This window comes from Lepisma saccharinum, chromosome 5, assembly GCF_977018435.1.
Source record: "Lepisma saccharinum chromosome 5, izLepSacc3.1, whole genome shotgun sequence".
NCBI lineage: Eukaryota > Metazoa > Arthropoda > Insecta > Zygentoma > Lepismatidae > Lepisma > Lepisma saccharinum.
Window position 1 is genome coordinate 45,709,302 of NC_139233.1, and position 21,225 is coordinate 45,730,526.

At 35.4% G+C, this 21,225-nt stretch overlaps 1 protein-coding gene across 1 annotated transcript in view; it reads right to left on the reverse strand.

Moving 5' to 3' along the window:
* crq (croquemort) overlaps positions 1–18,518 on the reverse strand; it is a 104,771-nt gene extending 86,253 nt beyond the window's left edge. Inside the window, exon 1 of the mRNA XM_083122482.1 lies at positions 18,368–18,518. The gene's annotated coding sequence lies outside the window, so the exon portion shown is untranslated. The remainder of the gene's footprint in view (positions 1–18,367) is intronic.
* Positions 18,519–21,225: the final 2,707 nt, after the last annotated feature.

Consider the following 21,225-nt stretch of genomic DNA (forward strand, 5'->3'; position numbering starts at 1 on the left):
GCACACAGCATTTTTGCTGCAGGTGTGTAGAGCAGACTTCATTGTTTCAGACTTCATAACTTTAACACTCAACAGGAAAATGGGGCTGATTTTGTCACTAATACTCTTATCTTCGTTTTATATGTTTTGAAATAAAATACTCGTCCGAAATCTAAAATAGACTAAATTTGGGGCCGAATCTCCGCTTGAAAGTTTCAAGTGCACGACCAGACATCAAGACACTGTCTCAGGCGCATCCTTCCCACTAGAATCTCTGACGATTTACAATAAAATCTCTAAAATTTTGCTCATTTCTTAAAGCCCCAATCATAATTTTTTAGCATTGCCTTGTCGTTTCAAGACAAACCCCAATAGAAACAAAATCTCCACAGTAGAGGTAATATGGCGGAAAAAAGCCAGTCAGGCCCAACTAAGGAATACATTGAAGGATGCACCTGTACCTCACACAGCGTAAACAGTGTGTAACTAAGGACGCGCAATGTCAATGAAGTTCAACGGATGCTAGCCACACGCTCCGGTAGCTATGGAATGAGAAGACACTTAAGGCTGACCCATATATATCTTATGGTTCGTTGCTTGCATCATCTCACTGTATTAAAGAAGGCGTTATTATGAGATTTTCTGGAGGAACGTTACGTTATAAGGTAGATATGTGTTTGCACGCACGTGTGTAAGAGAAAGAAAGAAAAATAAAGGCCGAAAATGAGAGAGAAAAAGGATAGAGAACAACAATGGGGAGTAAGATGAGGTGAGAGAGAAAGATAGAAAAAGTGAAAAGAGGGAGCAAGAAAGATAATTCAGAAAAGGGAGGAAGAGAGAGAGAAACCGTGAGAAACAGAATGAAATAAAGAAAGAGGAGAAAATGAGACATGGAAAAAGTGGAGGGAGAGAGAGAGAGAGAGAGAGAGAGAGAGAGAGAGAGAGAGAGAGAGAGAGGGAGGGAGGAAGGAAGGGAGATAAATATAGAAAATGGGAAGAAATATAATAGGCGGGTGAGATAGAGAACGGAAGGAAGAAAGAGAGAAATAGAAAAGTGGAAACAGAAAAATAAAGGTAATGAAGAAAAAGGAGATAGAGAAGAAAGAGAGGAAGAAAAATAGCCAGAAGAGATAAAGATAGAATATTATAGAAAATGTGGGAAAGTAGGAAGAGAAGCTGGAAAGAGAGCAAGTGAGACAAAATATTATGTAAAGAGGAAGAAATTGAGAAGAAAAGAATAACAGAAAATGAGAGGGAACATAGAAATAAACATGATTTGGTAGCTAGACCATCATTGTGATCATACTACATTGCTCTAGACTATACATTACGAAGTCTTTCATTTGCAACAGAACCCTAACAATTATAGAGTTAATGGTTGGCCACATAATCGCTGACTCGCACGAAACAAGTCTTAAAAAACAAGCAAAATTCGCACGAAACAAGCAATGACCCATTGAGGTCATTCTTTAGGAATCCAATATGTTCATCGAGGATTTATTGTAATTTTGAGACTTCTCTAGATGCGTTCGAAAAAAATGAATCAAGAAAACTTAGTTTTTACGGTATCTTTGTAGTACCGGGTGGCCCATAAGTAGTAGACCACACTTTGAATCACCATAACTTCTAGCGAAAGTGCATTTTCTGACAGGTTTAACTTGTAACATGTAGCAGAAGTGTCATATTGCAATGTTCTAAATATGATTCTGATCGCCGCCTGCAGTTTGCTGAAGAGTGGTTCACCAAGTTAGAAGAGGACCCACAGTTGAAACAGAGTGTGGTGTGGACTAATGAAGCCAAATTTCACCTGTCCGGTAGTGTAAACAGACATAATTGTGTTTACTGGCCTGATTCGAATCCAAATGTGGTAGTCGAGTACGATGATAAAAGACTCGGCGTCATGGTCTGGGGAGGTGTTACGTACCAAGGTGTCATTGGCCCTTTCTTCTTTGAAGATGGCGTCTATGGTGAGAATTACCTGAAGCTCATTAGGGACACTGTTTACCCTTTACTCCAACACCACTTTGATCAGTTGTGGTGGCAGCAGGATGGAGCTCCCCCTCATTATGCCACAATTGTACGGAATTGGTTGGACCAGGCATTCCCCGTACGTTGGATCGGACGTCGCGGGTCAATTGAATGCCCGCTCTCCTGGTCTCACCCCACCAGACTTTTTTCTGTGGGGGTATTTAAAGGATAAAATTTATTCCCGCAACATCAACATCCTACAGGACCTGAAGGATGTGATTACTGAGGAATTTACTGCTGTTCCTCATGGACTGTGTGCAAAAGCGTGTGAAAAATGTGTCTTTGCGATTACAGGCCTATATTGACGCTGATGGCATGCAAGTTGATCACACAATGGAAAACCGATATTAAAGAGTGTTTGTGTTACAAAATAAGCCATCTGTTTTCTTTTCATGCCGACTCTGCTAGAAGTTACGGCGCTTCAAAGTATGGTCTACTACTTATGGGCCACCCAATAGGCGCAGCTAGGGTTTCGAATCTACATACAGTGGCGTATGGGGTGCGAGCCTCAAACGTGGAATGCAATGTTTATGTGATCGAATAAACACCTCTATTTACATATTTATGTAGCTTTATAAAACAAAGGCTAACTACAACATTTTGGACACGCCTATCGCATTCATCAGACTAAATGATTTTACAATGACGTGCTCTATACACAGTGTCGGCCGGCTCTGTGGTCGAGCGCTATCGAACTTCCTGGGTTGGTTCTACGACGCCAGAGGTCTCGCGTTCGAATCTCGGCATAGGTGTGTGTGTGTGTAAGCGTTCCTTCATCAATACCAGTGGCGGTGATTAGGAGGCAGTTGCCTCCTCGCACTATGTTAAAACCTATTTCAGTGGCGCAACCACAGGGGGTCAAGGGGGCATTGCCCCCCAACCTTGGACGGAAATCAATTCTAGGGGGGGGCAAGTAGAAGTTGAATGAGATAAGCTCGCTCGCTATTTAATATTCGCCATTCATTTGCACGTACTTATAACTAATTTGCACGGGTTTTAATTAATTCGCACGTACTTAGAATTCATTTGCATGTACTTAGAATACTTTACATTTATGTATTTGCATGTTTATAACTTTTTATGAATATATATTTATTTATTTTATGAAAAATATGTATATAGAAGGTAATTAGAGGTACTAAACGCTATGCATATGTTTTTATATTCATTACTGCAAAGTATGTAATGTATAAATCGATAATAATTAATGTTTATAATATTGAAAATAAGTTTTCTATGGTTTATGAACCGCTATGAACGATGGTAATGGGTGTAGGTACAGGTCCAATTACGATTGGGGACGGTCCCGGTACTCGAACCCGCGATATGTAATATTATTAATTAGTACTATGCAATAATTTCATCATGTTATGAAACACGATGGTTTCACACGCCAGACAGAATACTGTCTCCGAATCTCGACTCCGCTCTGATGCCAGACAGACAAGGGGAACTCCGCGCAGGTAGAGGAGAAAGGAATTTTGGGGGAAGCGCGTTCAAGGTCAAATGACGTCACAACGTCAGGACAAAGAACGATCCTGATTGACCAATCAGAGAACGCGTCGGTAGATTTTCAGAACCGGTTTTTTCAAGGTTAACCAGTACGCAATAACAGGGGAAAGCTATGCAATACTGTAGGGCAGGGGAGGGATTCAACCAGACAACAAAGGATGTCTAGAATGCGCAGCAAGGGTCAAATCTCTGAAGCTATGCGGTTTCCGCCGCCAATTAATATTCCGCTCAGGTTTGCCTTCAAGGCACAGGACGCTCTAGCGCAGGGTTTTTTTATCTGTACTATGAAGAAGGGAGAGCTATTAGGGACGGGGCCTACAGTTTTCACCATTTGCTTTTATCACGGGGTAACGAACCTAGGACCCTTTGATTATTGATTTAGGTAGTAAATGTATGTTACTGTGTGCTATTTAACTTAATTTTGAGTTTATTTTTTACCAAACTTTGACTTTATGTCAAATCTTTTACAAGTTTTTATGTATTTTTACCAAAATAACACTATTTATACTATTCAAGCAACATTTTTTATTAAATTTTGGACTCACAAAGACATTTTTTTCTACGTTTAACTTATTATTTTACAACTTTATGTTAATTTTTTACCAAAATAACACTATTTGTACTATTCAGGCAACATTTTTTATTAAATTTTGGACTCACAAAGACATTTTTTCAACGTTTAACTTATTATTTTACAACTTTATGTTAATTTTTACCAAAATAACACTATTTGTACTATTCAGGCAACATTTTTTATTAAATTTTGTATTTACAAAGAGATTTTTTCAACTTTTAATTTATTATTTACAAGTTTATGCCTATTTTTTTACTCAAATAACACAATTCAATCTGTTCAGGAAAGACTTTTAGTTACATTTTCGACACACAGAGTGTGTGTTCTCAACTTCTATCTGTTTATTTCACAAGTTTATACCTATTTTTAACCTAAATAACACTATTTACACTATTCAGGAAAGACTTTTAGTTACATTTTCGACACACAGAGTGTGTGATCTCAACTTCTATCTGTTTATTTCACAAGTTTAGGCTTATTTTTACCAAAATAACACTATTTATACTATTCAGGAAAGACTTTTAGTTATATTTTCGACACACAAAGTGTGTGATCTCAACTTCTATCTGTTTATTTCACAAGTTTAGGCTTATTATTACTCAAATAACACAATTCTATCTGTTCAGGAAAGACTTTGTTATATTTTCGACACACAAAGTGTGAGTTTTCAATTTTTATCTGTTTATTTCACAAGTTTAGCCTAATATTTACTCAAATGACACTATTTATATTATTCAGGCACCATTTTTATTACATTTTGGACTCTCAAAGACACACACACACACACACACACACACAGAGAGAGAGAGAGAGAGAGAGAGAGAGAGAGAGAGAGAGAGAGAGAGAGAGAGATATTTTTTCCAAGTTTACAGGATTATTCTCTAGTTTACTCAAATAACACAATTTAGATGTGTTTTGAATTATATTTTGGATGCAAAAGTATGTTTTGACAAGTTCTACCCTTTTATTTTACAAGTTTAGGCTTATTATTACTCAAATAACACAATTTAATCCAGTCAGGAAGGATTTGTTATTATATTTTGGATGCACAAAGAGATGTTTTCAACTTTTTTACTGATTTTTTGCAGGGTATGTATTAATTTGTATTTATTTTGTTTTGTATCATATATACATTTACAAATTTTTAATTTAGAGTTTAGTATTTATTTAATTTTTTTCAAAAACACTAAAGAAAAAGTACTTTTAGCTAAAATGTAAGCCACAGAATATATTATTATTATTACTATTATTAGGGTTTACTGATTTCCACTATGCTATTTTTGGTTCTGTATTTCTATATGTATTTATTTAGGTCAGGTTACGCCTGCTACGTAGGAAAGTTTGTTTATTTTAGAGTTTGCTGAGTATTTTGTTACTTTTATACTAGGTAAAGTTTTCTAAATATATCAGGAAGGGCTCCATCCATATACTTTTGTTTTTGCTGTTTGGAGATGATGCGATCAGCATCACTCTCCATCTGCTTTTTATTTTATGTACCCAATATTATTTTGAGGCTTAGTGAATTCTAGAGCCTATTTATGCAGGATAGAGGGCTTGAAAATTTTCATTTCAGATAACCCACAACTATTTGTCAGAGTATTTTAAAGGATATTTTATATTTATTATGTGCTACTAGAATATCAAAGCTTGCTTAATTTTTATGTCTGTAACGCTGTTATTGTATTTCTAGCTAAGGTTTACTGGATAAAGTACACGAAATGTTTATCATTTCGACTATTTACTTTTATACGAGGCCAAATTTTTAGTGTAACGAAAATTATTGTGTGTCTATAAAGACTGAAATCCCTTTACCGATGGGTCCATAACTGGACGCTTACCAACATTGTTTCTTTTTTTAAAAAAATATATATAACCATTTATCAATATATTCTCAATTCACAGGACAAGACGAAGTTCACAGACGACTGACTATATAGACCATAGATCCACTTGCTAAACTTTTCTCTATGCTAGAAGAATAATTTAGCCTTATGGCGTTTTTCAAGGTATTTTTTAAGTATTACTGGTTTTTGGGTGCATCAACACTTGGGTTATTTCCATTTGGTTTATTACACTAGGCTACAATCACTATCTGAACACTGAAATCCTCTGATTGAAACTAAAAGCTTAGGCTGTAACTAGGGATTTAGTATGTATATCGACAATTTATAGGACAACACGAACCTTACAAAGGATTGTAGGTGATGTAGGCCCACACGCCAGAGCTTTGTTAACCTGCAAGAAGCATTTACAGCTAATGCTACGAGGAAATGAGGTTGATTTTTTACTGTTTCACAAGAATGCTACCTTTTATACACCCAATATTTGCTTTTTCAAGTAACTACTTGTACCAGAAGCACTTACAGGCCAACTCTAACTAGACTTCGACTTATTCTATATCAGGTGCTAAATTTATAAAGAACTATGATTGTGTATATTTCTGAGGAAGTACGCAAAAGCAGATTACCCGATTAAAGTATCTGAAAAACAGATTTTTCTATGCAAGTATATTTTTATTGACTGGATTATTTAACAGATCAAACAGGAAGACTGCAAAATTCATTAAATGTAGTTCTATAGTATAGGTGGTTTCAGAGATATAAAAAGAACAAATATAAGATTTCGCTTTTTTTTTTTTGCTTCTGAGGCTAATCGCGACGCTAAGGGTAAATGGCGAGGAAATGTAACGGAGGAGAAACAGTCCCAAAAGTTATGGGCTGCATGTAAGTTAATACCACAGAGATATTACAGTAGGTGTAGGTTCTACCACCAGAACTTTTCTATCATAATAACACTGGTTATGCTGTACTGTTAGCTAAAGATGCTGATATTTGAGAAATTTAAAAGCTTACTCACGACTTACTGTTGCAAAAGATCCGATGACAAAATTTAAAAATTGTAATCGGTCAGACAGGGACTCGAACCCTGGACAGATAGGTTAAAATCCTTACGCTATACCAACTAAGCTATCTGGGCACAAGGTATTCTTTTCTTCAAAAGTTTGTTATGTTAAGAAATATATTGAAACAATTGAGAACACTGTTGGTCTGGTTCGACAGAGAAGGAGACAACATTTCCATTTTTTTACAGACTGGGTGTATTTTCCACTATTGAGGCCTTCACTATATGTAATTCGAAACGCTAAAGTTCAGCTAGCTTCCAAAATTGAGGTAAAGATTGTGTTTGGCGAGATTAACAAGTTACAATGATATCCAGTTACGGACAAATAAAGCTAAAACTCTCAGATTTACTCTACTAGCCAAGTTTTAGTAACATTTTCTTCACTTTAGTACAAATACCAAAGAAATAGGTATATTTTATTTATAATTTGACAAAATGTACTAGTATTTAATTCACAAAGTTAGGTAAAAAACAGTATTTTTAAAAAATATTGTTACTGCCTTCAAATTTTATGTTATTTAGCCACTAACAACTGGTTTACACTGTTTGGCATCTTTTAAATAGGAAAAGAAGGAATTATTTGTTTAGTATTTTTACGACTTTATATTTATTTAAGAAAACAATTCTACAGTTTAACTTAATTTTAACAAATTGTTACTAATTTATATATCAAAGTTATGTTATTTTGAGTGTATGAAGGCGTATAAAGTTAATATTTGTACTTATCAGTGCAACTAACAATTATATTTTACACACAAAAGATGATGTTTACAGTTAAATTACTTGAATCAAAGAATAATATTTTACAGTAATTGATTCATTCAGCACTAGTCAGTACTTTTATGCATCAGAAAGTTTTCTTAATTTTCTATTACGCATGCTATTTTGGGCTATTCTTAAAATGTATTTCAAAGGCAAACTGGTTTAATTTTCTGCTTATAATGCAAAGTTGACATAGTTTTCGCACAATGCATTGTACATTTGTTATACTCTCTACTTACAATCCAAATATTATGCTTATTTAATGTATAACTAACTAACTCTCTAGTCTTCTTAAACCCGAATGTTCATGGCTGCAGCAACACATGCCTTTCATCTGTCCCTGCCCTGAGGAAGATCTATATACTCCTTTCCTTCCCTACCAATTTCCTTTAGGTTCATCTCTACATTATCCCTCCATCTTTGTTTTGGTCTTCCTATTGGTCTTTTACCATCAGGTTTCCCATCAAGAATCCTGTATACTCTTCTTTCCTCTCCCATTCGTACCACATGATCTACACACCTAAGTTTTCTTGATTTAATCATTCTAATAATATCTGGACATGAATACAAATTATGTACTTCTAAATTATGTAACCTTCTCCACTCATTTGTCTCCTCATCTGTTTTAGGCCCAAATATTTTCCTAAGGATCTTATTTTCAAATACACTCAGTTTATGTTCCTTTTGTTGTTGTAGAATATTTTTGCATGATTGTTTTGAGATATTGAGTGTCTGCTGTTTTACTTGTAATTATTTTCCTTTTTGTGTTGTGTATTTGACTATATTTTGTCCAAGTTCGTAGTATTTAGAATAATTGTTATTGACTTGTAGATGTAGGGAGTAATAATCCTTTGCAAGATGCCCTATACTTTAGTCTGAACATTATTCTTAGTATTCTGGTAGTATTATTAATGTAGAGGTAAATTAGGCTGAAATGTAGGCATTTTTCTGATAAATTATACTTACTTAGTTGTTTCAGCAGGTAGAAGTTGCATGATGGTTTACTGCTGATGATGTTAATTTGCTCTTCTTATGTACTACGTATGATGTAGCTTACTTGAGTAATTGGAATTTTCTACTGAAAAAAGGATTGCTTGTCTATTTTATTCCTATGTTGTTGAGTTTGTCCATAAGCAAGCCATGTTTTTACTCTATCCTATGCCTTGGAAGAATCTAGATATATTGTGTTTGCAGTTTTATGTTTCTCTAAGGTTTCAGCTATGTAGTTTCTTAAACTGTGCTATGGGTGTAACTATTGATTTCTCTTTCTGGATGCCATGTTGGTTTCTGTATTCCTCTTGCTGCTTGAATTTGACTTAGGTTGTTTGCTTTTCTTCTTAGATCTTTATTTGTTTATTTGTTCAGTATTTTTTTATTTTATTTGAATTCTAATTACTTTAATTTTGCATTAACTAACATATTTTATTTTAACAACAAAATAATTTGCCCTAGTATAAAAACTTCTACTAACAAAAATGTACTATTATAACTTTTCATTTTAGAAAATTGCATTTTTAAAACTTTAACTTTGAAAAATTGATTTTTAATTACTTTAATTTTACATTAACTAACAAATATTACATTAACTAACAAATTTTACATTAACAACAAAATAATTTGCCCTAGTATAAAAACTTCTAGTAACAAAAATGTACTATTATAACTTTTAATTTTAGAAAATTGTATTTTTAAAACTTTAACTTTGAAAAATTGAATTTTAACACACTTTGACTTTAACAATGTACTTTGAATTTTTTATGTAAAAGAATATTAAGAAAATAAAAAAATACTGAACAAATAAACAAATAAAGATCTAAGAAGAAAAGCAAACAACCTAAGTCAAATTCAAGCAGCAAGAGGAATACAGAAACCAACATGGCATCCAGAAAGAGAAATCAATAGTTACACCCATAGCACAGTTTAAGAAACTACATAGCTGAAACCTTAGAGAAACATAAAACTGCAAACACAATATATCTAGATTCTTCCAAGGCATAGGATAGAGTAAAAACATGGCTTGCTTATGGACAAACTCAACAACATAGGAATAAAATAGACAAGCAATCCTTTTTTCAGTAGAAAATTCCAATTACTCAAGTAAGCTACATCATACGTAGTACATAAGAAGAGCAAATTAACATCATCAGCAGTAAACCATCATGCAACTTCTACCTGCTGAAACAACTAAGTAAGTATAATTTATCAGAAAAATGCCTACATTTCAGCCTAATTTACCTCTACATTAATAATACTACCAGAATACTAAGAATAATGTTCAGACTAAAGTATAGGGCATCTTGCAAAGGATTATTACTCCCTACATCTACAAGTCAATAACAATTATTCTAAATACTACGAACTTGGACAAAATATAGTCAAATACACAACACAAAAAGGAAAATAATTACAAGTAAAGCAGCAGACACTCAATATCTCAAAACAATCATGCAAAAATATTCTACAACAACAAAAGGAACATAAACTGAGTGTATTTGAAAATAAGATCCTTAGGAAAATATTTGGGCCTAAAACAGATGAGGAGACAAATGAGTGGAGAAGGTTACATAATTTAGAAGTACATAATTTGTATTCATGTCCAGATATTATTAGAATGATTAAATCAAGAAAACTTAGGTGTGTAGATCATGTGGTACGAATGGGAGAGGAAAGAAGAGTATACAGGATTCTTGATGGGAAACCTGATGGTAAAAGACCAATAGGAAGACCAAAACAAAGATGGAGGGATAATGTAGAGATGAACCTAAAGGAAATTGGTAGGGAAGGAAAGGAGTATATAGATCTTCCTCAGGGCAGGGACAGATGAAAGGCATGTGTTGCTGCAGCCATGAACATTCGGGTTTAAGAAGACTAGAGAGTTAGTTAGTTATACATTAAATAAGCATAATATTTGGATTGTAAGTAGAGAGTATAACAAATGTACAATGCATTGTGCGAAAACTATGTCAACTTTGCATTATAAGCAGAAAATTAAACCAGTTTGCCTTAGAAATACATTTTAAGAATAGCCCAAAATAGCATGCGTAATAGAAAATTAAGAAAACTTTCTGATGCATAAAAGTACTGACTAGTGCTGAATGAATCAATTACTGTAAAATATTATTCTCTGATTCAAGTAATTTAACTGTAAACATCATCTTTTGTGTGTAAAATATAATTGTTAGTTGCACTGATAAGTACAAATATTAACTTTATACGCCTTCATACACTCAAAATAACATAACTTTGATATATAAATTAGTAACAATTTGTTAAAATTAAGTTAAACTGTAGAATTGTTTTCTTAAATAAATATAAAGTCGTAAAAATACTAAACAAATAATTCCTTCTTTTCCTATTTAAAAGATGCCAAACAGTGTAAACCAGTTGTTAGTGGCTAAATAACATAAAATTTGAAGGCAGTAACAATATTTTTTAAAAATACTGTTTTTTACCTAACTTTGTGAATTAAATACTAGTACATTTTGTCAAATTATAAATAAAATATACCTATTTCTTTGGTATTTGTACTAAAGTGAAGAAAATGTTACTAAAACTTGGCTAGTAGAGTAAATCTGAGAGTTTTAGCTTTATTTGTCCGTAACTGGATATCATTGTAACTTGTTAATCTCGCCAAACACAATCTTTACCTCAATTTTGGAAGCTAGCTGAACTTTAGCGTTTCGAATTACATATAGTGAAGGCCTCAATAGTGGAAAATACACCCAGTCTGTAAAAAAATGGAAATGTTGTCTCCTTCTCTGTCGAACCAGACCAACAGTGTTCTCAATTGTTTCAATATATTTCTTAACATAACAAACTTTTGAAGAAAAGAATACCTTGTGCCCAGATAGCTTAGTTGGTATAGCGTAAGGATTTTAACCTATCTGTCCAGGGTTCGAGTCCCTGTCTGACCGATTACAATTTTTAAATTTTGTCATCGGATCTTTTGCAACAGTAAGTCGTGAGTAAGCTTTTAAATTTCTCAAATATCAGCATCTTTAGCTAACAGTACAGCATAACCAGTGTTATTATGATAGAAAAGTTCTGGTGGTAGAACCTACACCTACTGTAATATCTCTGTGGTATTAACTTACATGCAGCCCATAACTTTTGGGACTGTTTCTCCTCCGTTACATTTCCTCGCCATTTACCCTTAGCGTCGCGATTAGCCTCAGAAGCAAAAAAAAAAAAAGCGAAATCTTATATTTGTTCTTTTTATATCTCTGAAACCACCTATACTATAGAACTACATTTAATGAATTTTGCAGTCTTCCTGTTTGATCTGTTAAATAATCCAGTCAATAAAAATATACTTGCATAGAAAAATCTGTTTTTCAGATACTTTAATCGGGTAATCTGCTTTTGCGTACTTCCTCAGAAATATACACAATCATAGTTCTTTATAAATTTAGCACCTGATATAGAATAAGTCGAAGTCTAGTTAGAGTTGGCCTGTAAGTGCTTCTGGTACAAGTAGTTACTTGAAAAAGCAAATATTGGGTGTATAAAAGGTAGCATTCTTGTGAAACAGTAAAAAATCAACCTCATTTCCTCGTAGCATTAGCTGTAAATGCTTCTTGCAGGTTAACAAAGCTCTGGCGTGTGGGCCTACATCACCTACAATCCTTTGTAAGGTTCGTGTTGTCCTATAAATTGTCGATATACATACTAAATCCCTAGTTACAGCCTAAGCTTTTAGTTTCAATCAGAGGATTTCAGTGTTCAGATAGTGATTGTAGCCTAGTGTAATAAACCAAATGGAAATAACCCAAGTGTTGATGCACCCAAAAACCAGTAATACTTAAAAAATACCTTGAAAAACGCCATAAGGCTAAATTATTCTTCTAGCATAGAGAAAAGTTTAGCAAGTGGATCTATGGTCTATATAGTCAGTCGTCTGTGAACTTCGTCTTGTCCTGTGAATTGAGAATATATTGATAAATGGTTATATATATTTTTTTAAAAAAAGAAACAATGTTGGTAAGCGTCCAGTTATGGACCCATCGGTAAAGGGATTTCAGTCTTTATAGACACACAATAATTTTCGTTACACTAAAAATTTGGCCTCGTATAAAAGTAAATAGTCGAAATGATAAACATTTCGTGTACTTTATCCAGTAAACCTTAGCTAGAAATACAATAACAGCGTTACAGACATAAAAATTAAGCAAGCTTTGATATTCTAGTAGCACATAATAAATATAAAATATCCTTTAAAATACTCTGACAAATAGTTGTGGGTTATCTGAAATGAAAATTTTCAAGCCCTCTATCCTGCATAAATAGGCTCTAGAATTCACTAAGCCTCAAAATAATATTGGGTACATAAAATAAAAAGCAGATGGAGAGTGATGCTGATCGCATCATCTCCAAACAGCAAAAACAAAAGTATATGGATGGAGCCCTTCCTGATATATTTAGAAAACTTTACCTAGTATAAAAGTAACAAAATACTCAGCAAACTCTAAAATAAACAAACTTTCCTACGTAGCAGGCGTAACCTGACCTAAATAAATACATATAGAAATACAGAACCAAAAATAGCATAGTGGAAATCAGTAAACCCTAATAATAGTAATAATAATAATATATTCTGTGGCTTACATTTTAGCTAAAAGTACTTTTTCTTTAGTGTTTTTGAAAAAAATTAAATAAATACTAAACTCTAAATTAAAAATTTGTAAATGTATATATGATACAAAACAAAATAAATACAAATTAATACATACCCTGCAAAAAATCAGTAAAAAAGTTGAAAACATCTCTTTGTGCATCCAAAATATAATAACAAATCCTTCCTGACTGGATTAAATTGTGTTATTTGAGTAATAATAAGCCTAAACTTGTAAAATAAAAGGGTAGAACTTGTCAAAACATACTTTTGCATCCAAAATATAATTCAAAACACATCTAAATTGTGTTATTTGAGTAAACTAGAGAATAATCCTGTAAACTTGGAAAAAATATCTTTCTCTCTCTCTCTCTCTCTCTCTCTCTCTCTCTCTCTCTCTCTCTCTCTCTCTCTCTCTCTCTCTCTCTGTGTGTGTGTGTGTGTGTGTGTGTCTTTGAGAGTCCAAAATGTAATAAAAATGGTGCCTGAATAATATAAATAGTGTCATTTGAGTAAATATTAGGCTAAACTTGTGAAATAAACAGATAAAAATTGAAAACTCACACTTTGTGTGTCGAAAATATAACAAAGTCTTTCCTGAACAGATAGAATTGTGTTATTTGAGTAATAATAAGCCTAAACTTGTGAAATAAACAGATAGAAGTTGAGATCACACACTTTGTGTGTCGAAAATATAACTAAAAGTCTTTCCTGAATAGTATAAATAGTGTTATTTTGGTAAAAATAAGCCTAAACTTGTGAAATAAACAGATAGAAGTTGAGATCACACACTCTGTGTGTCGAAAATGTAACTAAAAGTCTTTCCTGAATAGTGTAAATAGTGTTATTTAGGTTAAAAATAGGTATAAACTTGTGAAATAAACAGATAGAAGTTGAGAACACACACTCTGTGTGTCGAAAATGTAACTAAAAGTCTTTCCTGAACAGATTGAATTGTGTTATTTGAGTAAAAAAATAGGCATAAACTTGTAAATAATAAATTAAAAGTTGAAAAAATCTCTTTGTAAATACAAAATTTAATAAAAAATGTTGCCTGAATAGTACAAATAGTGTTATTTTGGTAAAAATTAACATAAAGTTGTAAAATAATAAGTTAAACGTTGAAAAAATGTCTTTGTGAGTCCAAAATTTAATAAAAAATGTTGCCTGAATAGTACAAATAGTGTTATTTTGGTAAAAAATTAACATAAAGTTGTAAAATAATAAGTTAAACGTAGAAAAAAATGTCTTTGTGAGTCCAAAATTTAATAAAAAATGTTGCTTGAATAGTATAAATAGTGTTATTTTGGTAAAAATACATAAAAACTTGTAAAAGATTTGACATAAAGTCAAAGTTTGGTAAAAAATAAACTCAAAATTAAGTTAAATAGCACACAGTAACATACATTTACTACCTAAATCAATAATCAAAGGGTCCTAGGTTCGTTACCCCGTGATAAAAGCAAATGGTGAAAACTGTAGGCCCCGTCCCTAATAGCTCTCCCTTCTTCATAGTACAGATAAAAAAACCCTGCGCTAGAGCGTCCTGTGCCTTGAAGGCAAACCTGAGCGGAATATTAATTGGCGGCGGAAACCGCATAGCTTCAGAGATTTGACCCTTGCTGCGCATTCTAGACATCCTTTGTTGTCTGGTTGAATCCCTCCCCTGCCCTACAGTATTGCATAGCTTTCCCCTGTTATTGCGTACTGGTTAACCTTGAAAAAACCGGTTCTGAAAATCTACCGACGCGTTCTCTGATTGGTCAATCAGGATCGTTCTTTGTCCTGACGTTGTGACGTCATTTGACCTTGAACGCGCTTCCCCCAAAATTCCTTTCTCCTCTACCTGCGCGGAGTTCCCCTTGTCTGTCTGGCATCAGAGCGGAGTCGAGATTCGGAGACAGTATTCTGTCTGGCGTGTGAAACCATCGTGTTTCATAACATGATGAAATTATTGCATAGTACTAATTAATAATATTACATATCGCGGGTTCGAGTACCGGGACCGTCCCCAATCGTAATTGGACCTGTACCTACACCCATTACCATCGTTCATAGCGGTTCATAAACCATAGAAAACTTATTTTCAATATTATAAACATTAATTATTATCGATTTATACATTACATACTTTGCAGTAATGAATATAAAAACATATGCATAGCGTTTAGTACCTCTAATTACCTTCTATATACATATTTTTCATAAAATAAATAAATATATATTCATAAAAAGTTATAAACATGCAAATACATAAATGTAAAGTATTCTAAGTACATGCAAATGAATTCTAAGTACGTGCGAATTAATTAAAACCCGTGCAAATTAGTTATAAGTACGTGCAAATGAATTGCGTATATTAAATAGCGAGCGAGCTTATCTCATTCAACTTCTACTGGGGCATGGGGGCAAACATTGACGGCTAAGAGCACCTACAGGGAGCACAGAGGAGCCACTGCCCCACCAGATTTCAAATTTTATGCAAATAAAGATACATTTCGTAAAACATTTATTGCTCGCTTCGCTCGCAATACCTGCTTTTCTTGGTATCAGAGCCGTAGCTAGGGGAGGTGGGAGTTGGCCCTGGGCGCCGAACGATCGATTTGAAAAAGGATGTAAAGGAGAGAATGCCATTCTGGCCCGTTAAATAATTTGAGCTCTATTCTAAATCAATATTGTTTTTCTTTTCGAAAAAATTGGATTAAAAACGTTCTTGTTCGCTTTGCTGGCAATACAATTGTTTTCTGTAATGCATTGTAAATTTCCAGAGAGAGAAGTCAAACTTCTCTTAATTGATTTTGTCTTAAATGCATGAACAATTGTTTTGAAGAAAAGGAGTACGCACATTTGAGAGACATTTTATATAATTTTTGCTGTTGGTTTATTATGAGGTGGATGAATTGATTATGTAATGTATTTAAGTAATATACATATATATGTGTGTGTGTGTAAGTATTAAAGAAACGTTGAATACGTAGTACACAATTTAGTGTTAACATGTTGCGTACGTATTTCTTTTATCTTACGTCGCTCCATATTACAGATGGGGGACAAAATAATACGAACACCTGTGAAAAAGTATGCCAGATTTCACACCGGCAGTAGAGCAGCACCACCTGGCACTGAAGTCTGCCACCTAGTGGCTGTGAAGGGGAAAGCATTAGTCTGTCAACAGCAGTCATTGGTGGTGCATTCGTCTATCATACGCTCTCAAGAGACACTGCAATGTCAGACCTGACAGAGTTCCAAAGAGGTATGATTGTTGGAGCACGTTCAGCTGGAGCCACGGTGACTGAAACCTCAAAGCTTGTTGGGTGTGCAAGGAGCACAGTATCAGCCGGTATGACAGCGTACACAACACAAGGTAAGATGGCGTCTTCAAAGCACAACGGTGGACGAAAGACAAAGCTTGCTGCTCGGGATAGGAGGGTGATGAAGCGCATAGTGGCCCGAAAGCACAAGCAATCGTTATCCGAGATAACATCTGAAATGAACAGGCATCTCCAGGACCCCATTTCAACCAAAACTGTCAAAAGGGAACTCCATGCTGCAAACATTCATGGCCGAGTGGCAATTCGTAAGCCGTTGGTGACATCACGTAATGCTGTCAAGCGACGCCAATGGTGCAGAGCTCACAGAAGTTGGTCCCCGCAGCAGTGGCAACAAGTCATTTGGTCTGATGAATCAACATTCACGTTATTTCAGACCACGGGGCGCGTTTATGTGTGGAGAACGCCTCGAGATGCATTTCATCCTGACTGCCTCTTGCCGACTGTGAAGCATGGAGGTGGGTCCATTATGGTATGGGGCGCGATATCTTGGCATGGTGTGGGACCACTTGTTTTTCTGCATGGGAAGATCGATGCCAGTCACTATCGCAGCATTCTGGGGGATCATCTCCATCCTTTTGTCCAGACTTTATTTCCTGGGGACCGACCGCTTTTTCAAGACGACAACGCTCCTACCCACACTGCTGGGTCTGTCCAAACATGGTTTGAAGAACATGACGATGAAGTAGGACATCTTGAATGGCCCCCACAGTCTCCTGACCTGAACATTATAGAACATTTGTGGGGATATTTGGAGTCCAAACTTCGTGCTCGAAGTCCGCCTCCAGCCACACTTTCCGAATTGGAGACTGCTCTGGAGGAAGAATGGCTCCATATTCCCTTATAAACATTGTGCATGACCTCTATGCGTCCATCCCACGTCGCATACAAAGTGTACTTCAGTCACAGGGTGGTCCAACCCCCTATTAATAAAGATTTTCTCTACATTCACAGGTGTTCGTATTATTTTGTCCCCCATCTGTACATAGTAGACTATGTGTAAAATGTATGGTGTACATGAAAGTTATACATGCCAATATTCGGAATGCATTTATCATGCATTTTCTGCCTTTCAAAAATACAGTTTGTGTGCTGGTTTTCCATTATTAGCTAATGTGAAATTGAACGTTTTTCAAAAAACATATCAAATCGTTTGTTCCAACAAAAATACTTTAGCACCGACTTCTATCCCCTTTTTAAGTAATTTACGTATTTGATACTACTACTACTACTACTAATAATAATAATGTCACTATCATTGTTATTGGTACGTTCATCCTGGTACTTGCCCCCCCCCCACAAAAAATCGTGGTTGCGCTTCTGCCCTATTTACCAAGGCACAGAAAACTGCTCTTGCCCCTCCTCCAGTTTTGTAACCCAATTGCCGTCACTGATCACTCTTCGTTATCTTCGCGATTAGACAAAGTGGCAGAAAGGGTGGAGTAAAATACACCAAATCAATCTGTGTTAATACTACTAGATCAGGTTGATTCGAATAAACATATCTGTCTGTTTTTGTGACAGATCTTCGTGCATAATGTTACACCACATTACAAAGACAGGAATTTCAACAGCTCTCCTTACCGTGTTCACACTATCCTATGACACAAACATCTAAGACCATGTTACGTAATAAGACTCAAAAGTTGGACGGTAGGTGGATTCACTTACCGGTTTTTGCTGAAACCTTCACTGCTTCACACACTGCTTTTACGGCGCATTCCACATTCAGAAACTTGTTTCAAGGTTCTTGCCTTTACAAAACAGACCACCGACACTCTCACTGCAACGCACGAGTGACTGACTTGTCTCACTGACCGAGTAAATCTCTACAGCGGCTTCTGTCGCTGGAAGCCTCAAAGTTCAAATAAGCTCATTACGTCACAGAAGGAGAGAGATTTTTTATTGGTTGCTACGACGCAGGGGGGAGAGTGGTGTAATGTGCATTGTGAAATAAACCGAGCAAACTTACTTAGATATTCAGTGACAATTGTAAATTGGCAGTTGAAATGACTGAGTTAAAGGCAGCGTTATCGGGAATTTCCCTCGTCAGAGGGCAACACTGTAGCAAGATGAGGTCAGAGGAGATAATGTGTGTCTGTTTAGAAGATTTCGTTGCAGTTTTTGTGTAGTTTTCGATTCTTTTTTGTGATAGAAACCAGTTGGATGATTTGATTAACGTCACTTATTTGTGCTTTTAGATTAACCGCGAAAGAATAGTGATAGGACTATGTTGATTGTAACATCAGATTAGATTAGAACACCAGGCATTTGGGAAAGATTGGTGTTAACGCTGCTGGGGGGGGGGGGGGGTGATAACACCCAATCAAGTGTAAACTTGTCTCTGAAGCAAGTACATAAGAATAATTAATGATTTTAATACAAGACGATCCTGGGACAAGAAAGTTTACGTAATTACAAGGAACCTCGTCTAGACATTCGTCGAACTCCGTGGCGGAGTGGTTAGCACCGCGTGGTGTCCCGGGTTCGAATCCCAACCTGGGAATGGTGTCTTTTGTGTGTGTTCCTTCATCAATTTCATCATATCATCATCACTCATCCTAATAATCGCGATTAGCCAAAAGTGGCAGAAAAGCGACGCTAAGTAACGAAAATCAAATCAAATCGTCTTGACATTCCCTGAAAAAAATTCTTGCATGCGAACATGTGTTGATTCGTTCTTCGAATGAAGATACATCAAACGTTATTTTGTTTCAAATATTTGCCCTGCAAAAAGTTAAATTGGTTCTAGAACAATAAAACTACCAATATAACGGAAATTGAAAATTCAGCAGAGATAATGACGGAGCAGTAATGGGTAATAAATTGTGGGATGAAATTAACGGTACTTTAGTATTATACGGAATACCTCATTTCAGATCGTCTGTTTTCTGGGATAGGTTAGGTTAGGTTAGGAAAAAGGCGTTCAGACGGCCTGAAATGAGGTAGTCCGTATAATACTAAAGTACCAAATTAACTCATATTATGTATGTAAAATGATATTTATTTATTGAAATTTCCAGTACAGCAAAAGCCATTTTAAACCGGAATGAAACAACAGGAAAACAGTAGACTAAGGTTAAAAAAACACAAAATAGGATAAAATTAGTTCACCTGAAGACGAGAGAAGAGGAGGTTCCCTCTCAAAATGTAATGTTAACATAGTTATATAAAAGCACTAGACATAGGATAATGTCATTAATATTTCATGCTAAGAAAGAACCATTGTCACTAACTTTTAGATAACTATTTAATAGCAATTTTTAATACTTTAAAAACGGTGGGTCACACCGAGGGCGCAGTGGTAACGTCTTCGTCTTATAATCAAATATCCGGTGGGGTCACATTACAACGTGGTTTAGATCCCATTCTTACGGTGGTTTAATGCCAGCGAAAATTGAATGCATTAGACCGTAATTTCTTGAATCGACGTTTTACAGGGTACCTGGCTCTTCTGTTCAAATGGAATATAAATTGGGTTGATTTTAGGCTGTGATTTTTCCATGGCGAGTGCAATTTTCTCACGACTGTGAAGAGTTGATGTTATTTACAAAATTATTGTTTGAGAAAGGAGTAGCGAGAAGGAAGGGCTTAGGCACTTGGAGCGAACGGGACAACTTTCTCCCTTTGCTGTTGACAGTGATTTCACCTGAATTCTCACGCCCTAGTCAGACAACCAGATTACACTTCACTTCCCTTTCTCTGAAACCGGGAATACTAGCCAGGTTTCCATTCAAACACACTACGAAATAAGCAATGAATTACTTGTAGCGAAGATACAAGTAAAAGTTAAATGTTCCAGGTACTGGTAACTAAAACAAAGAAAGGGGCCGCTGCCGGATATGTAAAGTGTGTGTGTGGGGGGGATGAGCAAGTCTTTAGGGGGGGGGCCTTGCCATGACCTTTACATACTGAAATGTGTGTATGTAAAACAATAAACGTAGTAATTTGTCCAGCACCGCAGAGCAAAGGAAATAATACCACTGAAATATTGTAACATTAAAGGATTTGTTGTTCTTTTGAGGTTGGCTAAGATACAGTAATTTTAGGTAAATAACTTCTGTTTAATGCTCCATATCACTAACTGAACATTAATTTCTTCCTAACCGAAAGTAGTTCTTCCCTAGATCTGTGTAGAACTAGAAGTAGAGATTCTACTGTACGTACATATGAGTTAAGATGTGAGACGGGTCCTCTTACTACATAGAAGTCCAACACGGCGGAGGAGTGTAAGGGGTGGTGCTCTTACACCAATTGTCAACCTCGCATCCACGTAGTACACCCTGGACTGCATTTTGCAGACTAACAAGGCTCTGGCGTCTGTACCTACGGCCAGTATAATCTTCGTAGGACTGTGTGTGTGTTGTCCTATGTTTTGTCTTTAAATGTACTGAGTGCCTTTTACAGCCTCAGCTTTTAACCAAGGTAAGAATATTCTAATCCTCAGAAACGTGTTTTATTATAGTTATGGTAAGGGGCTTGAGCCCGTGACGAGTGCAAAATAGCCGCACCCAAAATTTTCATTTCAA